At 38.9% G+C, this 26269-nt stretch overlaps 1 protein-coding gene across 3 annotated transcripts in view; it reads right to left on the reverse strand.

The window, feature by feature from the left end:
- Window positions 1-26269, reverse strand: part of ADARB2 (adenosine deaminase RNA specific B2 (inactive)) — a 286410-nt gene that overhangs the window by 102442 nt on the left and 157699 nt on the right. The gene's annotated exons all lie outside the window — the stretch shown is intronic.

Here is a 26269-nt window from a genome sequence, read left to right on the forward strand (position 1 = left end):
AATTTAAGTGTATTTTTTTTTTAATCTGCATTTTTTTTTGTTTATGCTAATAGTAGATGGCACAGAAGTGTACTTCACATGCCATGGCCAATATCTATCTGCTTAAAAACTCTTAGTGAGGGGAAGAGGATATGAATTGTGCAATGCTGGGCTTTCATCTTATGGCAAAAGCATAAAAAACAATTGAAGGATGTTTTCTGTCAAGTCATGCAGGACAAATTATTTGCACTGGAAACTTTCTTTGTTGGTAAGAAAGTATTTCTCTGAATTTCCTTGAATTACCTGGCTAATACATTCTTTTCTCAGGCAGCCACTGATCTGGAAGGCTTTCTGGATGAAGAGCTCTTAAACGTTTTCTATTTCACCAGTACATCCGTTAGCTTTTCAGCTTGGTTATTCCTACATTTGCAATTAATCCTTGCTCTTGTTAAAGACTGTTATCAGAATCCATCAAAAAATTACTGCAGATGTTTGCCCTTAGCTAGGAAATATTACAGCTCTATTATGAGAAAGCACAGTAAAAGCAGACTGTTCTTTGTTAAGTAAATACAATAAGCAGAATAAAAGATTGCCTGAAGAAAACCTTTTTCTGTCCAGAAACCTTTCAGCCCAGACTAATATATAATTAGAGCACAAATTAGCCTCCTTGAATTGCAATTTCATTAAGAGATTGTAATGATGTCATGAACTGAAAGAATGAAGCTATTTATGAATGCTTAAGCCAAAAGATTTTCCTAAGTGAATACTTTGACACTTTTTGCTAAGGCTTTGCTCCTTAAGAAAAGCAGTATCTTCATAAGACATTGTCGTGGTGCATGTTAGACTGTTGAGTTGTGATCAGGATTAAGGCTGTTATTCTTTCCTTAACTTCTTAACCAGTTTGTCATTGAAATGAGAAGAACATACATAGTCTTTGATAAGAAGAACACTTCAGATAGACTGAGGACCAGAACAGTCCCTAACTTCAGCATCAGCAATGACTGTCTGGATATCAAGATGCAGTGAACTGAAGTGTATTTTTCCTGTGGTTGTGGATGTCAGGCACTGAGGACTGACCCTCAAGACACTAGAAGGCACACACAAACTTAAAGCTCATCCACTGGGAAAATACTCTCATTTCACACAGAGAGATAATCCATTAACTAAGCAATGAGAACAGGAGCCTTCTTGATGAGGTTGCTGATATCTATCCAAATCATCAATCAAAAAGTAAAACTGTAAAGTTTTATTGTAGAATCATAAAATGGCTTATGTCGGAAGGAGCCTTTAGGATCATCAACCTCCAGCTGTGCAGCAGCCATGGGCAAAGTTGCCACCCACCAGACCAGGCTTCCCAAGGCTTCACACAGCCTGCCCTCCAGCACCTCTAGAGATGGGGCATCCACTTCTTCTCTGGGCAGCCTGTTACAGGGTATCACCACCCTCTGAGCAAAAATGTCTGATTTAAATATCCCCTCTTTTAGTTTAAAAATGTTTTATACCAAACTATTATTGGATATCTTTTACACCAGCCATGCAGTAGACCAGTTTAACAGTATGACTACAAACGCTATCAAATTATTTTCCCTCTTGCTTTGGGGTTTCTTTTAGCCACCCTAAGCTATTGTTGTTTCTACTTAGAACCTGTCCCCAAAGACTATGCTTGTGCCTTCACTTTCTGTGGCAGAGATCTCAGATAGCAAAATTTACTGCACTCCTAGAGCAGCAATGGATGGGTTTATGTCAACCAAACTTAGGCAGGCTCTAATAACAAGATATCTTTCAATCAATACAGACAATAAAAATTAGAATTTAATATTTCAATCAGTTGGTTGAACAATGGAAGATTTAGTGTGTGTCTGGAAGGAGGAGGAGGAGAAAAACCTCAGTATGCACATAGCAAAGGTGAATTATGGGGCCTGTGGAAGTGGGGAAGATAGATGACAGAATAATTAAAAGTAGGTGTTTACAGGGAATTAATCTGGCTATATATGTATATCTACCACAATGATGGTGTACTTCCATCTTTTACATACTATTGCCTGTTACCATATATGCACTATAGGACACTGCTTTTGCTTTATTGTCAATGATGTTTAACATTTTAGAACATTGTTACCTAAATTGTGTATTCACCCTTTGCAGTCTGTATATATTTTAATGTGCATCACTATTAGTCCTTGATGACATATTATGAATAAAAATAAAGGATATCCTTCTTTGGATACAAAAATGCCACAAAGTTTCTCAGATAAATCCCTTTAAATTGAGACACTTTTTATATTTTTCTTTTTATCTTATTCTCGTCCCATGTTTTTTGTTGTTTTTGTCGTTGTTTGTTGGTTTGTTTGTTTTCCCCAAGAGGAAGCAAAAAAAAGTTTAAAAGTCCAAGTTTAAAGGCTCAAATTTCAAGCTGTAGGTTTTATTTATAACTGTAAATGTTCTTGTATTTGTTAAAGGAAGTTGTTTTCAAAGGTCAAGAGAGAGACAGACAAGACATTTCAAACACTCTTTTCTCCAGAAGGACAGAATATATAACTCTACGTTTATGAGAAGCTATACAAGGAGATATTACTGATTGCATTCCAATTATACCAAGAGCCTCCAATGGCAGGAAGGAACTATTTTCTGAAGGCCTACAAAGGCACAAATAATGCTGTATGGACTTTGAGAGACAAAAAGCAGATAGTGTTGGGATTTATTTCTAGCCATTCTGGAATGCTAACATCATAGGACAATAATGTCATATTTTGTAGCATATTCATTATAAAAACATCCTTCCAATTGATGCCAACTGGAACTCAAACTAAAAAACACAATTTCTCTGCATGAGAAGCCCATTATAGGAAGAAACATCACTCTCTACTGTTTCGGGGCGGAAAAGGGTTTGAATTCAAGCTTCTTCAGTATGTATTTTCCAACAATGGTAAATATTCACTTAAAAATGAAAACAAACACAGTTTTGACAGTAGCTATGTCATGTAATCATATAAACAAATTAAAAATAAAACATCAGCCAATATCTTTTTTTGTAAGGACAAGAGAAAACAGTTTCATCTGAATGGTTCAGCAAAGCTTGGCATACAAAGCAGCCAAGTTTCCACTCAAATCTGCTCTTATTTTAAAGCAGCTCCTGCCCTGTGGATGCAGTTAGAAGGCTGGTCACAGGTTCTCTAAATACACATTTGTTGTAGAGACAAGAATACACAAATACAGCTATAAACAGCTTTTGCGCCCTTCGTACCTATCAGCGTTTACAGGGCATCAGACAATACAACTTGATCATCACACATACTGAGGTTCTTTCACTCTCAATCACATAAATAAAAGCAATGGGAATGGCGGGAGTGCAACACTTTTAAAAATCAGTCCTTATACATGTTGGACAAATTGTTTGGCTTTAAGAAGAGCAGACTGACTGGGGTCATAACAACAGTCTTCCAAGTCATAAAAAGCTGCTTCACAGAAGAAAGGAATGGACTGCATTCCATGTACATTAACGCAACTAGAAGTAATGGACTTAAATTGCACCAAAGAGAATTCACTTTAGACATTAGAAAAACTTCATAATAGCAAGGACAGTGCAGCAGTGGAATAGACAGTCTAGTGGGGACATTGAGGAGCTGTTATTGCAGAGGAGCTGTAGGAAGACGGTTGGCACCTGCTGGGTGTTGTTCTTGGGCTGATATCATCATTACAGTCTCTCCTATTCCTCTGGTCCCCAGTGGAAAGGCACTCAAATGTTCAAATTTGGAAAAGTGAGTAGTATTTATTAATATCAGCTAATCTCTGAGCAGACGAGTGTGGCCTGCTCTTTTGCTTGGCAGCTAATGAGCACTATTAATAATTGTGTTTTAAAATGCAACTTCTGAATGCGAGAAGGATTTGACAGATGGCTACCAGTTGTTTGCCAGATCAGTGTTAGCAGTGTTTTACTGAGTTAGTTTAATTCTCATATTTTAATTGATTACCATAAGCTTCTTTATTTGTCAGAGGTTTCTTTAATAGTGTTATTCTAAAAGCACAATGTGAACATTATAAACCAGACCCAAATAATTCATTTGGTTTTTCTGGAGTATGAAATTACCAAGGACAGGTCAACTCTGATGTAATAATGCAGAACTTATTGGAAAGAACTCATTTGATTTCTCTTAAGCAGCATTTGCAGCCATTCAAACAGTTACATTTTTACAGGCATGTTAGCCTTGCTTTATTTTGAAAGGAGAGAAATAGGGAGGGAAGAGAGCCTGCACATCAGGAGATGGTTCTCTGCCTTCTTTCTGATATCCTAGGCAGTTGGGCTGACGGTGATTGACAGCAAATGGGATTTCTTTACAGAGAAGAAGAATGTGATAAATTTTGTGGGAAAAATAACGACGTCTTTAAACCACAGCACTTACTGAGAGAGGCTCACAGCCTCCTAAATTATGGCTTGTACAGCCACCATGCTGCATCATTTAGTTTAAGCAGCCAGTTTCCAGATAGGGATTTGCTTTCTTGATGTCAAAACCAACCTATACAGATAAATGTGAGAAAGAGACATCAAGACAGGAATTACTGAGTGTGAAGTGCTGTAAGATCATTGCCCAAGCACTTTTGGCTGAACAGACAAGTGGGAAGGTTCTGTGTGATGTAAATGTCCACAGTGGTGCCACACTGGTTGGGATGGCCATCCCAGTCCATCTACTTTATCTGTGGTGAAGTTTTAAATGTGGATGCTTTACATACTTTCAAGTGGTTCATGTTCCTTAACAGACATGGAAGCAACCTTGGCATGGTTGTGTCAGTTTTGGCATGGCTGTGTCAATCTTGGTATGGCTGTGTTATGGGTGCAGGAGTTCATTTTGGTGCCTTACATTGCACTAGATAAATTCAAGCCTGCATATATCTGCAAGGGGCTCATAGCACATGCCAATTCCTCCTTGGATTGCTTTTTGTTCTTATTCCTACAGAGGAAGATTGAAGGTGAAGTCTGTCTGGCATCATGGGCCCTTGAGAGCCATCAGGTAAAGCAGATGGAACAGCGCATCCAACTGAGCAGCCCAAGGGTAAAAAAAAAAAAGCAAAAGAAGCCTGTGTACTGGAGGATAGAAATGGGCTAAATAGTGTGGGACTGTTCCTATCTCCAGCTACGCTGTTTGAGGTCCCTGAGAGTGTGGCCTCTGAAGTGGGCAGTTACTAACGATCTGCTTTTTATAATTGGTTTTCAATCCAAGGCATTTGCTGCGATATCCCGCAGTAGCCCATGTGGGAAGCAGAAGGAAAGCTTTTCTTCAAGGCAGCAGAGGAGTGTGTTGAGAGAAAAATCTGCTGACTGATGGGGATTTTTGTCTGGAACATTTTTCTTAAAACAGGGAGGCAAGGAAATATTCAGATTAAGGAGTTTTTTAAAAGAAAAAAGAGGTATTAAACATTATGTCTTTTGTTGTCTGCTTCTGAAGATGTGAGAAGCCAGAACACTTTTATTTATCTATTTATTTATTTATTTATTTATTTATTTATTTATTTATTTATTTATTTTCATGCTTGAAAATCATAGGGAAGGGAAAAAGAGGGAACATTGGGATAGTCATTGTTTCAGGGTAAGGCTGCAGGAGGCTGGCTGTGCTTTGCGTTAAGAGAGAGGTGTTTACCTAAAGCTATGGAGACTTTCTCTGAAGTGGAGCAACAGGCTGCTCAGTATGATATGGCACCCACAAACAGAAACATCTGTACCTATGCATCCCTTGGAAGCCAATCATGACCTGCCAAGAACAGGGATCTGCTCTAAACAGATCTAATTGCTGCCTTCATTATTAATTTATCTAGTTCTTGGAGCAGGAAATATCTCTCTGTTCTATCAGTATTCAAAATGGGTCCTCATTCAAAACAGGAGTTCTGAAACACCAGTATATTAAGTGATATCAATGTAGGGTATTACAATATTTTGTGGAATGCCAATTGTGAAGCATCGGTGAATTCAGAGTGTTGGTAACAGAATGAATCCTCCTATCTCCATTCTTTCTTCTCTGACTGTTTGTTGACCTAGGATTTATGTCCTTGAAAAGCTTTGGGGGAAGCTACAAGAGATTCTTTGCTGGTGATGACTCAGCCACTAACACAGTTTCTGTCCCATGCTCTGACCACTCAGTTCCCCACATCCCAGCCATGCCTCTGCATATGGCCTTTCTCAGTTATTCTGAGGTCAAAATAATTTCTGTCTATCACTTTGGAAGCAGAAAGAGCCATCAACAGATCTGGAACTGTGATTTGTATGGATCCATAGAATACAGCTTGTGATATAGGATCTATGCTCTGGCATGTTTAATTGATCACATGGGCCTTAGTCAGTATTTGCAGCATTTAGGGTATAATTTCTTTGCACAGTAGCCTGTCCTGCAACTCCCCGTCCTGCTTTTCTAGGATGAAGATGATAGGCTGTAGGTGCAGTTTCACCACATAAATGTAAATAAGCATTTGAGCAGACAAATCTCAGTGACTGTACTTTAGCATTCCCTAACAGCCCACTCCCAATTCCTTTACAATGGAAGACCATTTACAGAATGAAACACATTGTGTGGTGATATATTAGTTTCTTATTACTTCTTGTAAAGAGCATAGTAAGTAAAAGCTCAAGGCAGTTGATGGATTTTATATAAGAAAGGCTATGTGTATGTGTGTTGTTCTCTATTAGATCCCCCCCAAAACAGTCTGAAACCTCATTCAGCCTTGTAAAGTTAGATCTAAAATTGTTTAATTTTGTTTCAGGAGTGTTCTTCTCTCCTGATGCCTTGCTTGAGGATACAGAGAGATAAAAACTCCTGAGTTATTATCAGTTTAGGTGAATATGTGTCTGTGTGTGGAGTGTACTATATTAGGTATTTTCTAAGCAATCTGGCTGTGGCTTGAAGATGGCAGTATAAAAATCACATCTTCTCAAGTCTCTTATGCTGACTGAACATTCATTTTGGAAATATTTGTATCTTGCCCTCCATAAACTGCATCAGGCTTTTTCCCCACATTTGATTTGGATGTCATCACTTTAAAAAACAGAAGAAGCACAAGAGAGGATGATTGTATCAAGTCACCAATGCTCAGCCCTGTGTGCTGATGTCCTGCAATGAACAGTATAAAAATGCCCACTGAATTTATTAGACATATGATAAATCTGCATAATTGACATTATCTATGACTATGTGATTGTATGCCAGCTGCATATGAAATAGTATTAACAAAAGGCAAAAGTGCTTTTTTCAGTCATGTGGGAGACCAGTTTGGCTGGAATTAAGATGAGTAGTCTAATTTCTCTAATTTTTTATGTCTGCATACAAGTGTTCATTACTTAAGGATTCTTGGCTAAACTTGGAGAGAAAACTATATGAAGCTCAGTTTGCTTCTTCCCTTCTGTTCCTTGTACATTTGTAATAACACATTTCATGTGAATTCTGCCCTGATTTATCCTTTCTAATATGAGGCAGTCTTCTGTCAATCAATATGTTAGTGGGGAGAAAATTAATGGTACCACTATTATAATTTAGAGATGCTTTTACAGAGAAATGTGCACTTACTGAGAGCCAACAATTCTCTCCAGGTACTATAAGAGGGCTGAGCTTTGCAGGGGTTTCTCAGACAAGAAGTTATGGATAAAAGTCGTGTCTGTTAATTGAGCCAGTTATTTAAGCATTTAGATACTTAAATTCCCATTTGATACTGTGGGAGCTGAGACAGATAGAAAGAGTAAGGGGTTGACCCAGGTGCTGCTGGTATTGCAGTGCCATTTACTACAACACAATAGCTCCATTTTCACCTTTTAAAGCATGAGGCTTAAATATTTATTGAGCTCTCCATCACAGCTGGCAGTCCGAAAGTTTCAAGTTCGTCGCTGTCACTTGTTTAGTATTTTCTTCTTACCATTTTAATCCTTCTGGAATCAGATCACAAGTTACTTCAAATCTGTCCTTCAATTAAGAGTGGTGACAAAGGAAAAGTTGGCTAAAGCTTTACAAAGGAGGCTAAGTTTTCGGAGTGATGCAAAGGAAACTTGACACCTGACTCCCATCAACAATAATAATGGGGGCTATGCATCTAACTCTTTCTGCATTGTGCTGACATTGTACCCTTGAATGTTAGTACAGTCCAATAATTCTCCAAAGATGAGGCAGCTTATTTTCTCTGCCATTGCTGCTTTGTTGGCATTTTTATGGCATTCCCAGAAGTACTACCTGTCAGAGCTAGTACTTCCAAGGATGGCATTGCTTTGGGGTGATTGAGGATTGATGTAATTAAAGAGAAGGCAGTCTACTGTTTGCCCGTGGGTGTTTTATATCAAGCATTTCAGTGCACAGCTAGGATTGATGATTTAAATGATGACAAAGTTGGCCTGCTCTGTATGTACAAGAGCGGCTTGAGCCAGCAGTTCAGAGATATGAGAGTCTTGTATTTTAGACTAACAGAACTGTAAGAATGCTGTAGAAAAAGAGCTTTCTAGGAAAAATGCAGCCTTCTTATAACCAATTTAATATAATCACTGAAAGTGTCCAAAAGTCTAGTCACAGAAAGGAACTAGTTCTAGACATAGCTAGGGACAAGAAAGATTGCTGTTTGGGAATTATTTGGAAAGGAAAATGGAATAAACAGCATACAATATTATACCACTGAATGCATCAATTGATCAATCATTGTGCGGATTTCTTGTGTTCTATAGTGGGCTTATTCAGTTCAGCTTACTCACACTTCTGTACATATCAACATATGGAGCTGTAGGCTTTCTGTATAGTCAGTGAAGACTTAGTTAACATAGCCTTTATGACATTAGACACTGTTCTAAAGAAAGTATGTATAAGTCCTGTTTTGTGACTTGAACCTGTTGAGAACCATGTGAAATATTAGACATCATTATCTCAACATCTACTCCTTAATAAACTGGTGAAGTGCTAAAATCGCACAGCGAAGCTGCTCTTTTACAGTGCAGACAGTCTGGTAAGGACGGTCTGAGAGCATAAAAGAGCTCTTTGTGCAGAAAGAAGCAGCAGCTTATTCTTCTCTTCCCCGCTGTAATGTCCATAAACTCCAATTACATTTATAACTTTGCATTAAATTAAATATGTTATTTTACACAAGCACTTAAGAAGTCTACTAAATATCCAATAACAGTTTTCTTTATTCCCTTGTTAGCAGCTGCCACATTGGCAGGACTCGCACAAGAGCAGAAGTGATTGAGTGCATTGATTTGCAGTTGGCACAGCCCTTTGTTCTCAAACAGAACTGATTAGCTTAGCAGGAAAGTGCCATTTACTTTTTATCACATTTCTTCTCTGCTCATCTCCCTTCAGCAGCTGCCAAAAGGAACAGCACAGAACTGTAACCTTCTGAGCAGGTTGCTTACTGTCTTCAAATCCAAATTGTGCAATTCTGAGGACTGATATTACTGGATGGAGCTAAAGCATGGATAGGGTTGTTGCTTTGACATACTGCAGATAGGTCCCACTAAACTCTTTTAGGCTGTTTCAACACAAAATAAACTCTGACTATGACAATACTGTATGTGACAAATAGCCCCACCTAAACCAGGATTTTTGGTCTTATTGTTTTTTGTTTTTGGGTTTTTTTTCCTACCACTTACTGGGAAATCTGATAGGACGCTGAGGTGAAAAGTCTAGCTGAGAAGATTTCTCCTGAGTATGTCACTATTACTTCATGGGCTGACCCTAGGTCTTGCCTTTTAACACACAACATTTGAGGCCTGCGTATACACTTCTGCACCTCTGATCTTCTGTGTATTGAAGCTGCTGGGAAAACTCTTGATTCACCAGTTAAAAGTAAAGATTTTTGGCAGCACAGAATGACTAGCAGCTGCAATAAAAACAGTGGGAGTCATTGAATTAGCAATTATTTCCCCTTGAAGACCAATTCACAACAGAAGTTCAGTTTGCTTTGGATAAGACTCCATAATTTCACAGGTCAAATCCTCAGCTGGAGTGAATCTGTGTGGCTTTACTGAAGTCCACCAGCATCCATGATGTTATATCAGCTTAGGTCAGTGGAATAACACTGATTCAAATCAGTGAAGAATCCAATCTGATAAACTTATCAGTGCTACTCAGTCTTGTTAGTTTGCCACAATTCTGATGCAACCTGGTCAAAAGTCTCATGAATTCAAAGATGCTCAGTGGTGCTAAATATTTCTGTCTTTAGTGAAAAATAAGAAGCAAAAATAGGAGTGGGTGGGAGGCTGAAAACCATGGCTAAGAGTTATTTCTGAAAACAAAGATGAAAAGATGAATAGGGGAGACAGAATTTCCTTCCTACTTCTAGCTGAAATTCCTCTTAATAGAATTAATCCTTTTGGATTCTTTACAGTCAACAGATTTGAAGAGGCTAATCCCTGATTCTTCTACACCGGAGCCTCCATTAGTTCTACTAAATAGTTGGTACAGAACCAGAGAGAAAGAAGTACAGAAACATTTACCTTCCCTTCTCCTTTGATCTCAGCAAGAGATTATGAAACAGCTCTTATACTCTCTTCTTCCATTTTACATTGCAAAAGTAATCTGAAACCTTCTTCCCTCTGGCACAAGAAATCCTGGTAAGGAGAGGACCCCTTTACTAGAAAATGTATATAGCACACTCTTCAGATGTATCTAATTCCATTAGTCATGTGAATTCAGTATCTTTTTTCCCTCTTACAAGCCATCTCTCCCTCTTTCCACAACAACAAAGAAAATCCTCTTTTCTTGTAAAGCAGAAGTTTTTTTGAATTGCATTAATTCAAAAGACCAGACTATATGGCAGAGCTAACAAGCTCCTTACATATCCTACGGATACACTGTTAGGAAAACATGATGACTACATTCCTCTCCTAAATGACCAGAAAATAAAATCTACCTCTTTATAAAAATTAAATTGCTGCAGAAGTGGGTACACTCAGAATCAGCAGCACCTTATTCATGTAGTCCTTTATCTATCTGTTTTGTTCTGCAAACTAATGATCATGACTTCAGTTTTAGAATCATAGAATCATAATCATCAAGGTTGGAAAAGACCACTAAGAACATCTGGTCCAACTGGCAGCCCATCATCACCATGCTATTAACCATATCCCTCAGTACCACATCTACTCTTTCCTTGAAAACCTCCAGGAACGGTGTCTCCAGCACCTTCCTGGGGAGCTCATTCCAGTATCTGACCACTCTTTCTAAGAAGGAACTTTTCTTGATATCCAACCTGAACCCTCCCTGGCACAACTTAAAGCCATTACCTCTCATCACTGTTACCTGGGAGAAGAGGCAGGGTAAGATCTTCCCTGAGCCTCCTGTTCCCCAGGCTGAACAATCCTTTGTCTTATGCTCCTTGAAAGATATCAGCACTCCTAGGGCAGGATCTGGCTTCCCTAGAGCAGAGACTGACATGGATCCTGTTCTGGGGAGGCCTGTGGGGGTGGGCAAGATCAGAGATGCCCATTTGTGCCCTCAGTCCTGACAATCAGTAGACTTTTAACACAGTTCATTTACCTGCACACAAAGTTCTTCTTCTGAGTAAAACCGAATGCTCCTCTCTCTGTATTTAACCTTTAAATTAGACCAGTGAGTATTCAATGTAGTTTAAATAATAACAAACGCTTAGCAGAAATACTTATCTTCCACACTGCCAATTATGGCAGGCACTAGTCCATCTAAACTACCAATCTTTGCAGTAAGCATATGCTTAGCAACCATGCTTGTCATGGCCTTGCTTGGCTTCCAAACCTGTAGATTGAAATTTGCCAGGTTCTTACAAACAGCAAAGACACTATGAGCCATTGCTGTGTGGCTTTTCCTATGGTCACTTCCAGCAGAGTATGCACACACCTCATCAGCATCAAGCATAGCCTCACTGCTGATGGCTGACAGCAGTACTCTGCACCAAACCAGTGAATAGTCACTGCCAGTCACTTCATTATGTGCAGATGGCTTCTTTGTCCTGACACCAAATGCTAAGTAATGTAACAAAATAATTATAGCACCCTTAGTTCTTCATCAGATTTGATCAGTTTTGAAGAATTCTCGATCATATGCTAAATTCTGAATATGGTAATGTATTTGCAGTTAATGGGGTCATATCTGTAGTGCCATGGCTAAATATCAGGACACTGGAAATATATTTATTAATTTTTCCAAGCTCAGGACTACTGGGAATGTCCAGGCTCATTTCTACTGATAAAACTGAAACATCTTGGCTGTGGCTGAGATTCAAGATATGGGTTTGTTCCTATGTGTTAACAAAAGAGACTGTGAGGGGGAGGCATAAGGTAGCAAACTGTCTACAGAAGTACCCACAGAGTAAGTCTCCAGTGAACAGATTTTAAGGAAAGAAAGTCCATCAGATTGGTTTCCACTAATCTGATTCTAGACGTTATTGATGGTTTACAGGATAAATCTAATTGTCTAATGCTGATGATTTAAATGCAAACAATCCCATAATTTATTTCCTCATCTCAGACGGACAAAACTTTGGAGCTGTATGTAATCACAGTAGCTTCTAGAAATGACTTACTTGGAAAAAATGAACTTGTTCAATTCAGAAGGAAATAGGGAACAAAACTATATCTTTCTCAAAAAATGATAAGAACATAAAGTCATGTTCCATGTGGCCCTGACATTGTAGGGTGATTCAGGCTGTAGACTGTAGCCTGTGTCACTGATACACGTAGAACCTGTAGAATCTGTCTACCTCATATCTACTGCTGAGAAAGTGATTTGTGCATGGTAATTTGCTCTGCGGTCTTAAGCTTTTTTTTTTTCCTGTTTGTATCAGAATTTGATTTTTTCCAGATATATTTGTCAGTAGCATTTGTTCAAAAGCACTTTGTAAACACATTTCAACCCATGCAAACTATTTGTTTTGACTGTTCACTACTCATGCTGTGTAACCATCCACCTAAGGCAAACTGCAGCTTTCTCGTGCTACTGCAGATGACTGATCCCTGAAGTCCCCTGAATTGTTTGCAGATCTCTACTGTAATCTATCTTCAGTCACCCAGTAAGGTTACCAAAAGCTATTTCTCAGTCACATAACAGGGGTCACTGTCTGTTGACTCTAACAGATATGCTTAGTGTCCTGACAGAAATGAAAAGCAATGATGGAATGCATTAGCATATACACAAAGTAAGTTGAAAAATGGATATTTTTATGATTCTTTATTATTCAGATATTTAAAATGTAAAATGCATTTCCAGAAATCTCTGTAAAATATAATAAAAATACAAATGCTGTCTTGCAGAGGTCATTATGGAAAATTAGTACAATAAATCTTCTAATATAAATGAGTTCATTTAAATGTTCTGTTCTTGACAATACCTATCTCTAACCTTGCTTATAAAGAGATCTGGAGGTTTGGACCGCATGGCTACATCCCCAGTTTGAATCCATTGCTAAGTTATGTTAGTATGGTTTTTACCATATAATAAGAAGTGAATTTTCTGCTCTTGATAATGGCTGCAGTTCTGCTTTCCTAGTGAATATAACCAGACAGCATCTCAGGACCAAATGATAACAAATCCTTTGATTACATGAGTCTTTCTTCTGGTCAGACTGGCGCTTAGCACAGCAATGGCAGAGTCTAGTAAGATGAGCCTTGCCCTGACTGACCTGACTTGTAACAACTACCAGTGCCTGGTTGTTCAAAGAAGGCTGGTGGATTGGTACAGAAGTAACAGTGCATTCATCTCAGGGTCCCCCATGGAACCCAGATGCTCTTTTTATGGTTAGTTAGGCATTTAGGAATGAATTTGCAGAAGAAATCTGTCTGCTAATGATGTATCTGCGGGCAAAGATGCATCAGTGTTCAGAGTGCAACGGAACAGGGTTCCTGAATGTGCGTCATTCACAGTAGCTCCACATATTGTCTGTCTTGGACAGAGGGGCCAGGAAATGGCAGAGTTCTTTATTCTTGATGAAGTCAGGAGGGATGCAGGCAAAACTGCAACCTGGGACTTCTGGAGGGCAGACTTTGAACTACTGAGGACACTAGTAGAGAAGATCCCTTGGGATTCAGTCCTGAAGAGTAAAGGGGTCCAGGAAGGCTGGTTGCTCCTTGAGAAGAAAGTCTTAAAGGTGCAGGAGCAGGCTATTCCCCTGTGCTGTAACATGAGCAAGCAGGGAATAAGATTGGCATGGACAAACAGGGAGCTTTTCTTGAGGCTCCAGGAGCAAAAGAGAGTCTATCTCCTGTGGAAGAAGGGATTTGGAAAGAGTACAAAGAAGTTCCCACAGTTCAAGTAGAAACAGTTAGGAACCTACTACTACACCTCGAGACCTCGAGTATCACAAGTCCATGCAGCTAGATGGGATTCACCTAAGGGTGCTGAGGGAGCTGGTAAAGGTGACAGCTATTTTCCACCAACTATCAGCATTCCATGTCATCCAGAGAGGTCCCAGAAGACTGGAGACCTGCCAATATGACTCCCATTGACAGGAAGCATTGTAAGGAGAATCTGGGGAACTACAGGCACATAGGCCTGAGCTCAATGCCAGAAAAGGTTATGGAGCAGATCATCTTGAGCAAGATCACATGGCATATGTGGGACGACTGGGGGATCAGGCTCAGTCAGCATGGGCTTATGAAAGGCAGGTCCTGCTTGACCAACGTTATCTTCTATGATTGAGTTATGCAGCTGGTGGGTGAGGGAAAAGCTGTTGATGTAGTCTGCCTAGACTTTAGCAAAGCCTTTGACACTGTCTCCCACAGAATTGTCCTAGAGAAGCCAGCAGCTTCTCTAGATATACTCTTTGCTGGGTCAGGATCTGGCTGGACATCTGGACCCAGAGAGTGGTGGTAAATGGAGTCAAATCCAGCTTGCATGAGTGATGTTCCCTAGGGGTCTGTAGCCTGTACTGAGATTCTAGCTAGAAAATTCCAGGCTCTTGAAAGTGATAACCTCACGTCAGAGTATGCATAACCCCCAATGCCTTCTCGTGTCCCCTTGTGGTAAAACTCATCATTACATGTGGCATAATTAGAAGAAAATAAAGACATCTAGCTTAAAATAGGCAACATATATTTTTAAGTGCAGAGGAAGGTCATTTGGCACTGTTATTTTAAGAACTGTGCTGACAGAAGCTTTTCTGTAACATTCTAATTTCAATGCTGCTATCTATAGCCCTTTGTGTGGATTTGTCCTTTCAATGTGCACTGTTGTCAATGAAAAGATACTGTAAGCTGGTTTCAAGGTGTGACTCAGAAAAAGCTGGCAAAAGGCCACTCCGAGATTTTCAAAGCCGTGCTGTACACCTTGAGTTTTATGCATAGGTCTTCTATGTATGCCTCTGCAGCTTGAAAAAAACTCTTCTATAAGCTGCTTCCTGTCTGCAAACAAGAGTGAAGGTTATCCAAAGTGGTTTTATCACATGACTGCAATGATTATCTGTCAGCTCTTGTGGAAAGTCCTGGAGCACTGTTAGAGATAATGTGTATAAGAGAATGTATGTTTACATTATCTTCACATATATAAAGATATGTATTTACAGGAACCCTTCTAGTTTTCCATGTATAGTCACCTAATTTGTACATTATGGCTACCAAACACCTAAATACATACAGGAACCACGTATACCTCAGAGTCTTTAAATCTAGTTAAAGTATTCTTGTTTGAAACAGAGCTCCCTGTGTCCAAGAGGAAACCTTCATATTTGCTTCAAAGATTAAACCTTTGTAGACCTGCAGGCTTTTAAAGCCAATATGGTTTAAAAAAACAACACACACACACACACACACACACAAAAACTTGTAAAAGACAAAGACAAACCAGGGCCATACAGAGATCTGAAGAGAGGTAGATCTGTGTGAACGATGGCTTTATAAGGAGTAGCACAGAGTATATGTTTAGTAACACATCTCACTGTGATTCAGGACGCCCCACTATCCTTGATGACAAGCCCACCAGAAGAACAGATAGTATTTCCTGGTCCTAAATGATGTTTTACTTTTTGAAGTTCAGCTCTAAAATATAAAATCATAGCTTCTCCAAAACAATTTAGAAAAACAAAATGGAAGGTTCCCTTCCATTCTTTCCTCCTTACATACTGCTCAGTCCTGACAGGCTACTCAGCAGGATGACAGGGATTTACTGTTTGCTTCATGGCACAAGAAAAGGTATTAAAATAAATAGTACTCCCATAAATAATTACATCAATTTTGCAATCAACCAGAAAACAACAACAGCAAACAAACAAACAAACAAACAAACAAACAAAAAACAAAAACAAAACCACACCAACAAACAACCAGGTCAACACTCAGTATAGCAATCTGCCAGTGCTCTGTATAATTAAAACAATTTCACCTTGAAATCTGGCATTGATTATAATATGGAGCAATTCCAAGTCTTAATATTTCACTTTGTGTTCATGGACATAGATGGAAAAGAGGTTTGTATGTGGTATATTTTATGTTGCTTTCTCTTTGTCTTTTATTTTTTGGGATTTTTTTCTATGCAATCTATTTTCTGTGTATTAGTTGTTGCTTCTTATTGTTGGTGTACCTGTATGGTTGGGTAATGCCACACTGGGCACAAAACTCTTCCCAGAGTCATGGACACAACATAGAGGCAAAACCCAAGGACATCCCAACTCAGTGTTTGCTTTTAATGCATTCACCATTCCAGGGATCAGATGCAACTGTCTTCTGCACTGTGATAGCCCGGAGATTTAAAAACATTTCTCAGTTTTCAACTCTAGCATTTTGATTTCTCTACCTTCATACAGAGACTCAGTTTCAAGAAGAAATATAAGAACACCCTGAATAAGAATTGATGTTTTTGTGGAATTCAGTTTACATAAGCCAAATATGAGGCGATGAAAGACACACATAAAAATTACATCTTTGCCCTTAATTTTAAGAATATTGCCTTCACATTTAGAGAAACTCAGGCCTTATTTACACTTAGGTAATTCAAGCGTATTACTAAAAATCTGCACTAGTTAATTCTTGACATAGATTTAAGTTTTCTTAAGTTGTGACTAGCTTTAATTTAAACCTCGAGGATTTATTCAGTTGCCTTCATTCACCCAACATCAAGTGGTTTCAATTAAAGAGATTTGCAGTTGAAATGCACGCATTTTGCACTGGTGCTGTTGATTTAATAGTGATCTATATGTGTTTGTAGACACAGTGACCTTTATTATCTTCTCATTATGTTTGAAAGCAGTTCTTGTTATCCAACTGAATGAATTATGTTGAGCGTTGTTATGGCTCAAATAACCTATTGAAACTAGTTATTTTTCATCATACGCTAAATGTTAAAACTAACAAGGAGTTAGTTAATCATTACACTGGAGACTACCATCATGTCTTACATCTTGGAACATGTACTTTTAAAACTGTTCAGATTAAAGATGAATCAAAAGTGCTTCGGCTTCAAGGATAAGACTTGGAGGTGAACGTCCCCATAGGCAGAACTGATGTATAAAATCCAAGAAAAATTGCTTTTAAAATTTAATAATTCACAAAATCTATGGTAAAGCGCAGCCTGGCTGGGGTAGATAAGTAAAATAAATACTGCAAAGTCAATTTTTAATAATCTGTGGCATGAAATTTAAGCACAAAAGAAAACATTTCACAATCAAGTCAGAAGCTTTTTGTAAATGATCAAATGAGAATTTTAAGCCCCCTTACCTACCAATGCAAAATACATTCAGTTTATCCTTTAGTCCACAGAGTATCTTCCTATATTTCTTTGTTTAAATGCCTTTTCATTCTAATAGAGCCTTTGCTATAACCCTTTTCTAGAATCCCATCTATTTACAACAACATCAGAAGAATGCACAGATACTGAAGGCTGTTTTTTGACAGTGAATTGGCTCAGTGCATGCAGCCACAGGAAATAATGTAATTAGTTCCTGTGCTAGTCTGGTAACAAGTGGTCTGGTATATTTATCTAATTATTGAGACAACACATTTACAACTGAAGGGATTTTGCTATAAGAGGTTTATAAAACTCTGATTTAGGCTGATCTTCAGTGTCTTAATGCCAAGTAAAAACTGGCCTTCAAGCAACAATTTTATATGATGAAGAATAAAATCCCAGATGGATTATGACAAGTCCATGTCTTCCTAAAAGAGAAATCAAAATGAAAAGCAGGGAAAATTAAATTGCAAGGATAATATATATACACACACTCGTCTGGGGAGAGAGAGAAAATGTGAAGATTTGTACATATATTATGCATCTGGAATCAGTACACTAACATGCGGTTTATGCTAAGAGTTGTACCATCTGCAGGGAATAAAGACAAGGGAGAGATTATACCACATTATGGGGAAATCATATTTTGACTTTATTATTATGGCTGTGGCTATTTTATTAAGAGAAGGTGGGTTAATAATTGTCTAACCAACTGAAAGTGAAAGGGAAAGCAAAATGGTTTTTTATTCAGAGGAACAGGTTATTATTTCTTGTGCAATAATAAGTTTGTACAAGAGAGCAGAAAAGGCAGGTGAGGAACAGCAAAAAATAACATGAGACTGTCTCATGGTAGGAGAAAGGTGAGAACTTGGGCATCTGCCGGGCTCCAAGAGGCTGCAGAAGAAAGGGCGAGCAGTCTCAATAGACATGACCAAGTATGCCCGGTGAGTAAAAAGGTCCCTTGGTGACTGGATTCCCTGCAAAGTGGTCAGTGTGCACCAGCCTTGGATGTACATATCCTCAGCACAGCTGCCTGCCAGGTTCCCCTGGGCATGGCAGAATAGGGGCAAGGGAAGATGCTACAATGAACCCTCCATACTTACAGCAGGTTCTTCAACCAGAGATTAGTGGGGATAGGTCATGGACTAGAGGGGCTGTGTACTCTCACATTCTATGATGGTATGCTCACCTCCCTCCTTATTCCCTCAGCTTCCAATTTTGGCTTTGCACTGGAAGTCAAAGAGCAACAGTACTGATAACACTCTTGCTAAGACAGATCAGCAATCACAAAGCTGTCTCAGACTGGGAGGCTGAAACAACTGGTAGCTGACACTTAGTTCAACAGCTGAGGGCCAGTTGAGCACGTGCCTGAAAACAAAGTATGACTATGAATCAATGCTGTTACTGTATAAATAGTGAGCAACTCAAGAGCCCCTAGAGCTCCCCTGCATGGAGCAGTTTGCACAGCAGAATGTCCCCTCATATAGGGACACCTCTTGAGGTACCACCTCTGAACTTGATGTTAAGATGCCTTGCTGATACAGATCCTTGGTAAACGACTGATTGTTTTAGGCATTGTTAGCTTTGGTGAGATCTGAGATTGATTGTGCATTAGATATAAACTAAACTGCTGACCAGGTCTGAGACTAAGAGTGGATCCAGTCACACCTCGGCTCCTTACCTCCATGGTTCAAGGGGATTAGAAAGAAACAGGGTCCGCTCTAAACCTCAGGACTCAGTGGGAGGATCTCCTCAAAGTTAAGACCAAGTCTGGGGCTAGAAGTAGATTCAGATGCACCTAGTCTCCTTTTCTCCATGGTTTAGAAATCAAGTCCGGTCCGCTTTGAATCTCATGATTCAACAGGAGGGTCTTCTGTATGTGTGTGTTTAACCCTACCCTCTATGCAGTAAATAATCAAGTATATCCAGACATCTCAAATTTTGTTATGAGTCTGTTAAATTACTGCATTATGTCAATAAATAATATTTCTGCTTCTCTCTTATGAGTGTAAAGTGTAGTTGTTTCCATCTGTGACACAACCCCCTGTGAGGCCCAGTGTGGCAGGGGACTGGGGTGGTTAGGGCACAGGTGTGGTGACATTAGGAGCCAAAAAGGGGTCCCCTAGCAGCAAGCTTTTAGCAAATGATTTTCTGAGAAACAGCAGAAACAAGCAACACGACAGCCTAAGTGAAGCCTGTTCAGAACAGCTAAATCTCACCCCTGCATAGAGTCTGGATCAGACCTCCTGCTTGCTACATTCCTCCTATTGGTGCTTCCTCATTAAATATCAGGCATACATTATTTGCCTCTACCCCCACCCTGCTCCCTCAGCAGTCCAACAGCTTTCTGTTCTGAATGGAAGGACAACCCTCACAAAGGACTTTTTCCTGAGAGATATGGGTTTCATTTACAGTGGGCTAGAAACGCATGTGCTGCGGTGCCCTGGGCTTTTCAATCACCTGCTGGGAGCACTCGCTTCTCATTGTTTCCATTTCAGCACTGTTCTTGCAGCTGCAGTTGTAGCCTCTTTGAATTAAATCTGGGTTAACAGTCTGAGGACAGATAAGCCCCAAGAGAGGAAATGATGTAAATCCAAATAGCAATTCTTTAACCTAGTGCTTTTCTATGACAGGCTTGAAGCCCTGGGTGTGATCGGAAGCAAAGTGCATTTTTGCAGTCTATACTGATTTGCATAAACCTTTCTTTTGCATTTGCATAATTTTTCAATTAATCACCAGGACAATGCCTGAACTCCTGAACGTATCTCTCCCAGGCATTTAAGATATTCTTGTGAGTATAAAAGCTTTGGACAGTGATGATGAGGCCAAGACCTGAGGTTTTCCATTGATTTCACACATAAAATTCAGTCCAAATGTTTACTGCACCTTACACTCCACAACTAGTGCATCAGTGATTACTGAAAAAGCACAGATGGGATGTAGACAGTTTTTCATTCCTTGTTCCATATGATAGAGCTCAACACATCTGGTATGCTATGAAAAGCATCTTTGCACTAATTTGTTTGTCAGTATCTATTGAAATGACTATCTGTCATCCTGTCACATTTCGGTTGCCCTGAGAATGTTTGAAGACAACACTAGTCACAAATTGCGACTGCTGTCCACTTGGGACTATCTGGTAGAAACCACCAGCTGTTCTGAGTATCATCAGTGGTGGATTTGTTTCTTTTTGTGTGGAAATTTCAGTGTAATCTCTCCTCAGACATTTTGTATTTGCAAGAGGAAACCAAATCACTTGAGTAAGAGATGGTCTGTTTGTTCTTGCTGTCCGTGTGCACATTTCCATCTGTTTCTACAGCTGGGTGAGTATTTTTTGACTGCACTGTAGTATAGGGTCAAAAAATGCACTTGGTGCATCTTAATATTCACCTTTGTACAAACAGATCTTTTAAATCACAAACCTGACCATAGATAGACTGATTTGTCAAGGAAGAGTAAAAACTGTAAAGGGATTTCTGTGTTTATATGGATTGATAATGTAGGAATGAGAATGTGGTTTTTTTTTTTTTTTTTTTCCACATAACTCTTTATGCTGATCATCTCCTTGAAAGACAGCTCTATGACTTATGATTTGTTGTGTTTATTTTACCTCATCTCCCTACCAATGAATCAAAGTGCTTGATGTCATTTCTTTTCCAGTCTGATTTTTTTTTTTTTTTTAATTTTCTTATTAGAAATGCTTTGCTGCTTTAAATTCTGATTATGTGACTAATTTAAGTCATTTCTTTTCAGTCAAGAGCTATTCTGGCATGGGAATGCAGGTCTGATTGAAGGTGTGAATTTCCGATTCTATTAATGGCTGGGCAATATATACATAAATAGCATTCAGAAATGTGAGAAAATCTGTGAAACACAGAGATAGCATCCCTATATAAAGGGCACATAGGGCACATAACTTCCAAAAATACTGGTTTGAACCATCAATAGTTAATCAAGTACTCATGTATTTTTCACCACCATAACTTGAACTTAATGCCAGGCATTTCAAAATAAATCCAGTATGCATTACAGCCATGTCCATTCATGATCTGAGTATCTCTATGGATGGAGACTCCTCAACTAGAGCTGGTTCAAACAGTGGCAGCTGAGGTGACTAAGAGAAAGGCTGAGGTAGAAGTGTGAATAAGTACCTAAAGTAGGAAGCCTGCATAATGTCTGCCAAAGTGTTTTGCCTTGTCTTTCTTACTCCTACTTGCTAGTTTAAAAGAGATCTTCACATAATAAGATATTTCCCCCCCACCCAGGTTTTCATCAAGTGGTTACACATGCACTGGATATAATTTCTTATACTGCCCTAGAACACCACTGGTGCAATTGGGACTCCAGGAGCTCAGAGACTTCTTTTGTCCCCCTCTCCTTAATCTGTGGGTGTTATTATCACACATCCCATTCCTTGTAGGACTACAAAGCGTTGGATGACAAGAAAGACTTCTACTACAAGAACTTCTGTATATTTTACATTCAGTGGAAGAGAAAATCAGAGTCAGTTTAGAGAGAAACTGATGGATACTGCTTGCAATCAAAGCCAAAGCTAAATGGCACAAGCCAGGCACCTGAGAGAAACTCAATTTTAGCATGATTTGATTTAAACTTCATAGGACATTGCAAGTCTGGGCACATATTTCTCCCCAGTGTCATACACTGACTCCATCAGGGTCAAACAAATAAAACTTTATTTAAAAATTCCTTACTTGTCTGCTTGTGTTTGCCTTAGTGCAAAATTGATGTGACAGAGATTTCTGAAAACCTTTTCTTCCTGCAGGGATTAATTCTGGTGGTCTCTCTCTGTTAAGGTTTTTTTTAATAATCTCTGCTGGCTGTGAAAAAGGACTCTAGCACCTATGGAAATGATCATGCCATTTGCTTCTGCAGCTGCTGTCAGTTTTCAGTGAATACAGAAAGACAAAAGCACCATAGGCTGAAACTGGTGCATGATGGGAGAACTCAAGGTAGGATTTATTTTTCTTTGAAAAATTCCACATTTCTACAGTTTCCTGCTTCTTTATCACCTTCATTCTTTCAGGCCAAGTGAAAGAAAGGAGAGACCTGGGAGATGAATGCAGAGTGCACAACATAAAGAATCGATTTGTAACTCTTGAATCTGACCTATGAAGGGGATTATATCCTGAATGTCACTCCCAGCTGCACCCCAAAGTGGTTTTTGAATGCACTTTGCAAGAGGTAGCCCTACATACCAGTGAAGTTTGGTGGAGGTTGGGTCTGCCTGACTTTACCTGCATCGCCATCCAGAAAGGCACTTGATGGCAGCTAATGTGTTTTCCTTTGCTGCTTGGTGTCCTTTCCTTGGGCGCAAGCGCCCTGTCAACCAAGTGAACATTGGCTGAATTGGCTGAAATTATTTATTTACTGTGGAAATGGAGGAAGATTTTTAGGTTGACCATACCAATCAGAATGTCTTTCAACATAACTTCAGTGTATGGGAGGTATAAATTAAAAACTCTCTTTTATGAGCAGAATGAATACTTTTACACAACTATGACTTGTTCTTCTGAAGTCACTTACATTTATAAACTGTCCATAAATTTCTGGAAGGTTTACAACACTGGGACATAACAACAAGCCACCAGGTGATTTGTCAGGAGGAATCACTATTTTTGAGACTAGAATGAGACCTGCTTGGGAAGATGCTTTAATCCATTCTGTAGTTTGAGATTCTTATTCCAGACATCGCCTAAAAGCTATGTAGGGTTGGTATGTGAAATGACACTTGGCATTTGGTAAAGACAGAAGAAGAATAAACAGCAGTAGGTGATACCCGGGTGCTGCTATTAGCCAGTCTAACACAGAGGTCAGACTTCAGAAGGTGCTTCGTGGTATGGCACTTACTAAGTGATGAGTTTACAAGTGAGGACTGATCTTGTGAAGTCCTTACGTGGAAAGTAATACACAGACAATTCTTAAACTTCCTCTGTTCCTGTGACTTTCAGGTGCTTCTTCAGGACTTCCACATCCCTGCCACTGTAATTTTGCTACAACCTTTATGGAACTGGTTAAATTGTTAAGACTTAAGGTTCTTATGGGAGCAGCCACAGCAACCTTGGCCATACTGGAGCTGAAAGGAAATGTTATCGACATTAGAAAGTACAGCCTTTCACTGTCTCTCAAGACATATGCACTGGTGGGAAGTAACACATCATTTGGGACTTCCAAGAGTGTATCTTAAATTGCAATGGCTTTCAGGGGGGAAGAAATCAGTGCTGGAGCTCCTAATGTATCCAGGTAGATCTAAATTTCCCTTGGGGATGAGATGACTTAACTGTCATTTCAAGTTTTATATTCTTCCTTTAAATCGGCTATTTCATTTAAATAAAAAGATTCTATTTTCTGGGATGGAAATGCAGCTGCTTCAAGTAACCCTGCAGCATGTTGATTTATTACTGACTATATACTCGTTCAAGGAGAAGATTCCTTAAGAAGAGATTCTGCGCCCCGTTCCATATTTCTTACTACATAATGCTTTATAGTAATCTCACCATATCTGTATCCATGAAATCTGGTAGGAAAAACTGTAAAACAAGGTAATTACATATTTGGATAAATACATTTGAGGGATTTAATGCTTTGTATTCACATGAATAAAATACTCTGCTGTCAGCTCTTAGAGATGCTGAGAGAAAAGTTACCTATCCCAAAAATATCTTTTCCTCATAAATTCAGATATTAAAATATTTTCAGGTTTCTACTTCTACTTTTGTGAAGCTCTGTTTAACTGCCAGTAAAACTGGGCTCAGGATGTAGCTTTTTAAAAAAGGAAGAGAATTTTTAGGGGAAAAAACCACCACATCGTTTTGCTAAAGGTCTTTACATTTGACAAAAAACAAACAAACAAGCAAACAAAAAACCAAACAACCCTTCCAGTTGCATTTTCTCTATTAGATTTAAAATGAAGGCTATATTGTTATATACCTTTGTATGAACATGACTTTAAAAGGATTATTATGCAGCAAAATTGGATGAAATCTCCTGAGGTTGGTTAGCATAGATTTTCACCAACTTAAACACAGGTTCAGTTCATGAACAAACAGCGCGTTGTAAATTTCAGTAGGCACTCACACATGGGAAAACCTGCCTTTGTACTGAAACAGGAGTAAGTGGCATAGCAATAGCTCACATTAATTGTTAAGAACGTATCTGCTCTACCAGTTTCACTGTTATTAATGGAAAGTCAAGATCTTACTAGACTTAGCTGTAACAGTAAATTGGAAATGGATGGTGGTAGTGGAATACAACTGTCTGAAGAGAAGTGAGATATAGGAAGTTTTATAAGACCACATACTTACACATTCAGTACTACTAATAACAGAAACAAAGTTGAGGCTCTTTGATTTCAAATTGTAAATGTTCTGCCCATAAGATCAACTGTGCTGAAGGAAAGATTGCACAGATTCATAAACTTCTCTACATGTCTCAGGAAGGACCATGAAACACAGGATTCTGAGGGTGAGGTAGAGATGGTAGTTGGAAGCAGCAGATATCTAAATAAATACTATTCAGTACATTGCCAGTACCCTTAATGCCTAATGATGTTTCTTCAACAGACTGTACTAACCAAGATCAAGGTATGGGGTGGGGCACTAAACCCTCTGATTGCTGCTCTTTGAAGGAGGCCACCCTTGTGACTCTTAGGACCACTGAGAACCAGGAGGAAAAGACCTAGTTAGAAGGAAAATCCACTTGTCCTTCTTTGATAGCACTTCTTTCTTTGTCTTTGGTTTTGATCCAAACACTTCCACTGATTTAAGAAATCAGCAGGACGACTGATGAATGCTACTGCTCAACAAAGGATTGAGTGTGCACGCAATTCCACTGTCCCTTAGAGAAGAATTCATACAGTTAAATGACCTGAGATTCAGTTCCAAAAGGACATTTTGAAAATTATGAAGTTCATGCTCATATTTAATAAGAGAGGGTGAAAGGGGAAACAGACCATCAACAACATTATCAGATCACCAAAAGCAGGGAGCCTATTATCTCTGCACATGAGCACTTTGAATAGTAACCTTATAGAAAAACTCTATATAGGTAAAAAGATTGTTTCAGTGCTATATAGGTGCTAGGTCTTTCTTGGGTTATGCATATACCCACAACACATGATGATCTAGACTTTACTGATTGTTACTATGGGATCAATATTGAAAAAGTATTCCCTATTCACAGCAACATATAAAAATATTGGCCTCGAACCAACAGAATGATGAGAAAGAAATGAAATTTAAACACGCCCTAAATTCCTGTCTTCTCTTCAAATGACACATTAAGCAGCCATTTGAAATTAACTATCTCACTAAATTAGCCAGCCAGTCTTTTCATTATGTTCACCTGGAGATTTGAGTTTAAAATCAAAATCTCCCTGTACAAGTCTGTCGTTGGAATATAGTAAGGCTATTTCTAAGGCAAAACATTGCTATATCAGTATGTTAAGATGCAATTTTCTACTACTTTTATTGCCTGAGTAGGTAAAAAAAGAATAAGACATTTAAAAATGATAAGAGAGACATGGATTCCAAATAAAATGTGTCTCTAATATTTCTGTAATAAAATGTATCTCAGAGTAGTATATACTGGATCATGGTATTTTAGGATAAACACTAGACATACTTTATATATAG

Source organism: Coturnix japonica, chromosome 2, assembly GCF_001577835.2.
Source record: "Coturnix japonica isolate 7356 chromosome 2, Coturnix japonica 2.1, whole genome shotgun sequence".
Lineage (NCBI taxonomy): Eukaryota > Metazoa > Chordata > Aves > Galliformes > Phasianidae > Coturnix > Coturnix japonica.